General features: G+C 35.3%; 1 long non-coding RNA gene across 1 annotated transcript; it reads right to left on the reverse strand.

Moving 5' to 3' along the window:
* Positions 1-4,109: 4,109 nt before the first annotated feature.
* LOC109200692 (uncharacterized) lies at positions 4,110-4,943 on the reverse strand. Its single transcript, XR_002060845.2, has 3 exons — positions 4,805-4,943; positions 4,389-4,528; positions 4,110-4,293 (listed from the first exon to the last, which is right to left on the reverse strand). It is a non-coding gene; the product is annotated as an uncharacterized LOC109200692 (long non-coding RNA).
* Positions 4,944-6,000: the final 1,057 nt, after the last annotated feature.

Genomic DNA, 6,000 nt, shown 5'->3' on the forward strand with positions numbered 1-6,000 from the left:
AAACATGACGGAATAAAATACAAGGAGAGAAAACAAGACAAGAACTTACAAAACTACATAAACACAGATACACAGAGGGAGACACAGGGGGCAACGACACAAAGGGGAAATCTAACAAACAATTCTAAACAGAACAACCCAGGTATCATAGAATAACCTCCAGACGAACACAGTGGACCTGAAACATAAATAATAATACAAAATGACAAGAGACACAAGTGGTCACATGACCCAGGACCATGACAGAATTCTGCTTTGGTGGCAGTTTTCTCATTTGCAGCTTCATTAAAACAGTAAAAATGTTCATAACTCTGTTAGATTATTGATTGTTAATGTGGAATTACATTTGTTAGTTTTAAATGTGCATTTTGATTTATTACCACTAAACTCTTCAAAAGAGCATTTCATTACCAAACACTTAACAGATCTATACTATTTCAATATTCTTTTCTAATAGGATGATCATAGTTTTGTACTTTTATGAAGTTTAGAACTCTAATCACAGCAAAACAATTGAAAATATACTTTACTAACAGTGCATCTCCTGTTAGTAACTTATACAGTAATAACACTGAAGTTGTTGCTTATGAGACAACTATTTGGATGAAAACCATACAATGAAAAGCATTTTGAACGACAAATATTCAATATGATTTAAAATCACATAATTAAGTTAGTGATAGATATATTTATTGTGGGGTTTTTGTATGTTGTTAAGAAAGGACACAGAAGATGTGTCTTGTGGTAGAAAAAGAAACTTCAGAGAAAGGATCAAATCTAATTTGTGTAGCTCTACTTGTTGGATTCATTCTCATCAAGAACCTTCAGATGTGTTTTTGTAGTTACACTCACTGCTAGAAGGGAGATAAAAGTAATAAATGTAATCTACTTCTACTCTCCTAATAAATGTAGCAGATAATGCCAGAGAGAGAGAGAGTGACACAATAAGGCTCAGTGAAGCGTATCACACTAAGCACACATCATTCATTGCAACAGCTGTCAACGACTAAACAATTTTCTTCTGAATAGGTTGGCTGAGTTTCTGGTGACCTCTTCAGGTTGTACTCTGTAAAAAATAATTATAATCTCATTTTATAAGAAATCTGCTCTGTGAATTACACATGAAACATGGTTTTTGAAGGAGGATTTAAAACACACGTTATTCCTCCTGTTCAGTGGGGAAACATATTTACTAAAACAGTGTATTTAAACATAACTTCGTGATATTCATACTTTTTAATTTTTAATTTTTTCATACTGCTTTTTACAACATTAATTCATTTTATTTTACCTTATCTTAAATAACCATACATACTATATAGATTACATGTTTCTCTGTGATCTTTATTGCGATCTGGAATTGTTTTCCTGATAAATTGAAATATGTGCATTTTACAGGTCATGTTATAGATACACTGGTATATGTATCATTACAAATCGGAAAACATGCTGTAGTTCTGGTCTCACTGAAACTTTTCGTTTCAGCTATACATGGCTCTGACAGGTCACCATGCTAAAAATGATAAATATGATTCACTTCACTGCAAAGTGAAATACCCAACAGCACACATGCAGAGTTATTAAAGTTAGCAAAGCCTTACACACCTACAGCTATAAAATGCTACTTCTGCTAAAAATAAAAACAGAAAAGCTGTTTTAGTGTAACAATAACTGAAATATGAAGACAGATCATCATTTTTATGTTTTCATGCTTTCTGTTGTTATACGATAAAGTTAAAATACTTTGATCATTTAAAAGAACAGGATCTAGGAAGAGATGTGTGACGGTGTAGTGTGGTTTAGTTTACCACAGTAAAATTGTAAATCTATTTTTGTAACATAACTTTTAAACATTTTGACTCAGCTCAACTTTTTTTCCTTCAATCTGATTGTCTCCACTTTTCAGACAACTAAAGAAGACATTAAAAAGATGCTGAGAAAGAACGCCATCCTTTCTCGAATTCAAAATATTCTCAAACCTACAGAAGACCTGGAGAAACAAATCTGTGATCAGATTTTCATTGGTCACTCAGAATCCAGGTGCAGTGGACCGAGGGTGGCTGGTTAGAACTTGACAGCCTTTAGGGAAACACCCAGGGACAGTCTGCATCGACTTAATGAACGGGAATTCAGCCCAGCATCTTCACTGAGCTCTGATGGAAGTTCAATAACACCTCGAGAGTCACACTCCCGAGGAGCTCAGGGCTATCCTAATCAGTAGCCTAAAGCCCAACATGTTAGCTACTAATAATATCTTTGTATTGTTTTTGTTCGGACCGATGTTCACAGGCTTGCTCCTGTTTGTTGTTGTGAAAAATAATTTAAGCATCGAAACGAAACCGATTTCCTGAGATTGAAAGAAAGAAAGTTCAAACCTTTGCAAAGGGATCAACAGGGTTTGTACCAGCATTGACAAAAAGGCTAAATTATAGCAGCTCCTGTAGGTTCGTCGCGTGGATGCAGTCTTGTCTAATCAGTGGTTGGGAGTGAAATTCTCACCATCATGTAGGCACCAGTTTGGTAATGAAGTGTGTCATGGCCTTGAGCAAAGCTTACAGTTAGAGTGTATGAAGACTGAAAAACAACTACAACTTTGTACAAGAAAGTTACAAACACATATCAATAGTACACAGAGGTCAGAGGAGGTGAAACACACATTTTCCATCACATTTGTCATTCCCCTTCATCAAGACCAGGTATTTAAGGAGCGGCTGTGGCAGCAGTTCTCTTCCTGATCATTGTCTCCTCTACAGCATTAACTCATGCACGCATCCCTGTGCTGATTATCACTTTGTGAGTCTGACACAGAAAGCTAATAAGTTATTTTGTCCTGACTTAATGCCCCTTAAAACTCACCTATTTCAGACTTACAGTTTAATACAATATAGCAAATCTCCAACTGGACAGTGTTAAATAAACTGCTGATCATGTGTGTTTGTAGGTCCTCAGTCATCCAGGTCATGGTTGTCTAAGAAGCTTGGAAAGTGACTTCACTTCTTTAAGGTTCTGGATGATGTTTAACTTCTGACCCAAGAAGCTTCTTCAATTGATGCGCTTGATGTTCCACCTCTGCACAGTTGTGTTTGATGACAATGCAGTGCAGATCTCTCAAACATACAACAGAGGGCGCTATGTACATTCACTGAAGTGTAGAAAAATACAAGTGGAGGAGGAAACAAACAGCAGCATCAAGAGAGAAAACTGAAGTGTTCAAAGCGAGTTACTTTAGTCTCTTATTGTAATAATAAACAACATCTAAACATCACGTTGATGCTTCATGTTTGAGTTTGGTGTCCTTTTACTGCTCAGTTGGAAAATATTGATGCAATTTAAAAGAAGAGGAGAAGAGGAATTTCTCTGTACTACTTCAAAAGGAATGTGAAAGCACTGCCTCATATGGAAAATTAATCATGATGAAATCCTGAAACAAATAGTGTTTATGAGCTTTGTGAATATAAAGAGTTTAGTTTTCACTTTGGTCTTAGAAGTATAAAAATGCAGGACTGAAGACAAGATGGAAATGACGTGTTATGAGATATAAAATACATATGTCACTGTGTACTATAATTTTATTTTGTTTATTTTTTGTTTTTGTAGGTTTTTTGTTTTGGGGTATTTTTTTTTTGAAAGCACTGCTTTTAGTTTGAAAATTGGATTCAATGTTTAGAGTTCGGACAAAACAATGGACGGTTTCAAGAAATGTATTTTATCAACAAAACTTATTTTGATGGTTAGTGTATTTATTTTAATGCCCTCAGTGCAGTGATTAAAAAAAAGTTCATCTGACACCAATGAGCCAACAGCCTCCATGTAAACGTTTCCACCCTCAACAATCAGGTCAGATTTATAAAGTTTATCATGTTCAGGCCCTGCAGCTGATTGGTGGCATGTCTGATCAGAAAGCCTTTCTGCATCTTCACAGTGTGAGTCTGAGAGTTTCTGAACAACAGGATGAGCTGCTACACACCTGACACCACATTCAAACACACACAAGCTGCAAATCTAACACAATATTTTAGACCAAAGAAAAAAGGTCACAATTTGCAGTTAACATGAAGATATTGTAGAGCAGAAACAACACAGCACACAAGTTTCATGTAGAGATGATTGTTTATTCTGGATGTTATTTTCATTCAGTTATTTTCCATTATTTTGGGCAATTTTCTGATTTATCCAGTTCATGTAAGAACAAACATTCACAGTAACAGCTGGTCCAGTACAGACACGTTCAAAACCAGAACTGATTACACCATAAATCATGTTGTTGTAAATCACTCCACCACCAGAATCACCCTGAGAGAGAAGAGAAATGTAGTTTTGCTTATTTTTTTTCCAAAATATCTAAAACAAACACAGATGATATACAGTAATATTAGCAGTCAACTAACCCCACGTGCATCTACTTGATGTTCTTCTAGACACAGCCTGTCGTTATATGGCACATATGCAGTACACTGAGAGTATCTGGTAGGCTCACAGTCAGCAACACGCATGTCTGCACACTGAAGATTAGGTGGTTCATCAGGGACTAGTGGAAAAGGAAAAGAACAAAAGTTATTCATAACCTTTCAAAACCTAAAATTTTGAGTAGAACGATGTTTTGTCTTTTTTTTATGTTTCTAAATGATTTTTAAACAAGGAACTTGGCACACAGTACATCTACTCCAAAATTTACAAAAAGAAAAAACCTTGTTTTTCATACAGTATCAAACAAAAAACATAAATGTAACTATAAAACAGTCACAGAAACCGAAATCAGATTCTAGCATTAACTGTGAAATAATCAAACAAAATATGGTCTTACGTGGGTGGCTGCTGGCATTTACCCTATAACCACCAAGTCCTACAACCTGAACGACGTCTCCTCTAGAAACAGACAAAAAACAAAACAATCATAACTTAATTTCACATCCATCCATGTGATATGAACACAAAATAAATCAATAAATCATATGATGTGCTCTGCAGGCTGGGTATTTCCAGGTGGTTGAAGTGTCTCCATGCTTCTTAGACAACCATGACCTGGATGACTGAGAACCTACAAACACACACGAGCAGCAGTTTATTTAATGTAGAGGTGAGCACTGCCCAAACCAAAAACCAACAATATATATTGTACCCTACTTCAGCCAATCAGCAGTCTTCATCTGTGTCAGCATCAAACACACAACTACAATTTGGAGAGAGGTGAGAGATCCACACACCTTCATGAGAGGACACACTAATGTAAACTAACACCACACATGATGATCATGGATCCTAACATAGTTGATACTTTTTATGTGAAGTCTGGCACTAAACCTCTGTGTCCTGTCATACTGCATCTACTATATATACATATAGCATATGCAAAGCACAATAATTAAGCTGTTAATAATTAACAATATCTTCTGTAAGTATTTCATTTTAAAATACACATCCATTCATGCATTAATGTTTAATGTGTGAAACATTTAAAAAGTTAGTTAAATAATAATAATAATAATAATAATAATAATAATAATAATAAAAACCCTCTGTAAAGGACTTTTGGATTTGATGCTTTATGTCTGGATCTTGCGCTTTTGCACCATCTGGTGATGAACAGTGGAGGGTAGAGTTGGTTGCATTTTGGGTCTCCACCCAACCCCTTTGTTGCTAGCACACATGGTTAGCTCCACACATGGAAAAAGTAATGTTCAAAATTAAATAAGTGCAAGAAATAAGTTAGAAGAAGATAACAAGGCCATAAAGGACTATTTAGCCCCTCCTGGAGGTCAGCTCACTTGGTTGGAGTTCTTTAAATGTTTTATTTTCTGTGATTAATTACTTTGTGATTGATTTACACAAAATACAAGAATGCATTTTGATGTGATGTGTTTATACAGGTAATAATAAAGGAACCAAAAGTTCACATCTGTAGCTTTAAATTTGGACAAATCTGTCAACACAACCATCATGAATAGAATAAAATACAAACAAACAGTGAAACTAATGAAAAATTACACATGATATATGAAC

The sequence above is a fragment of the Oreochromis niloticus genome, unplaced genomic scaffold (assembly GCF_001858045.2).
Source record: "Oreochromis niloticus isolate F11D_XX unplaced genomic scaffold, O_niloticus_UMD_NMBU tig00008478_pilon, whole genome shotgun sequence".
NCBI classification, from domain to species: Eukaryota; Metazoa; Chordata; class Actinopteri; order Cichliformes; family Cichlidae; genus Oreochromis; species Oreochromis niloticus.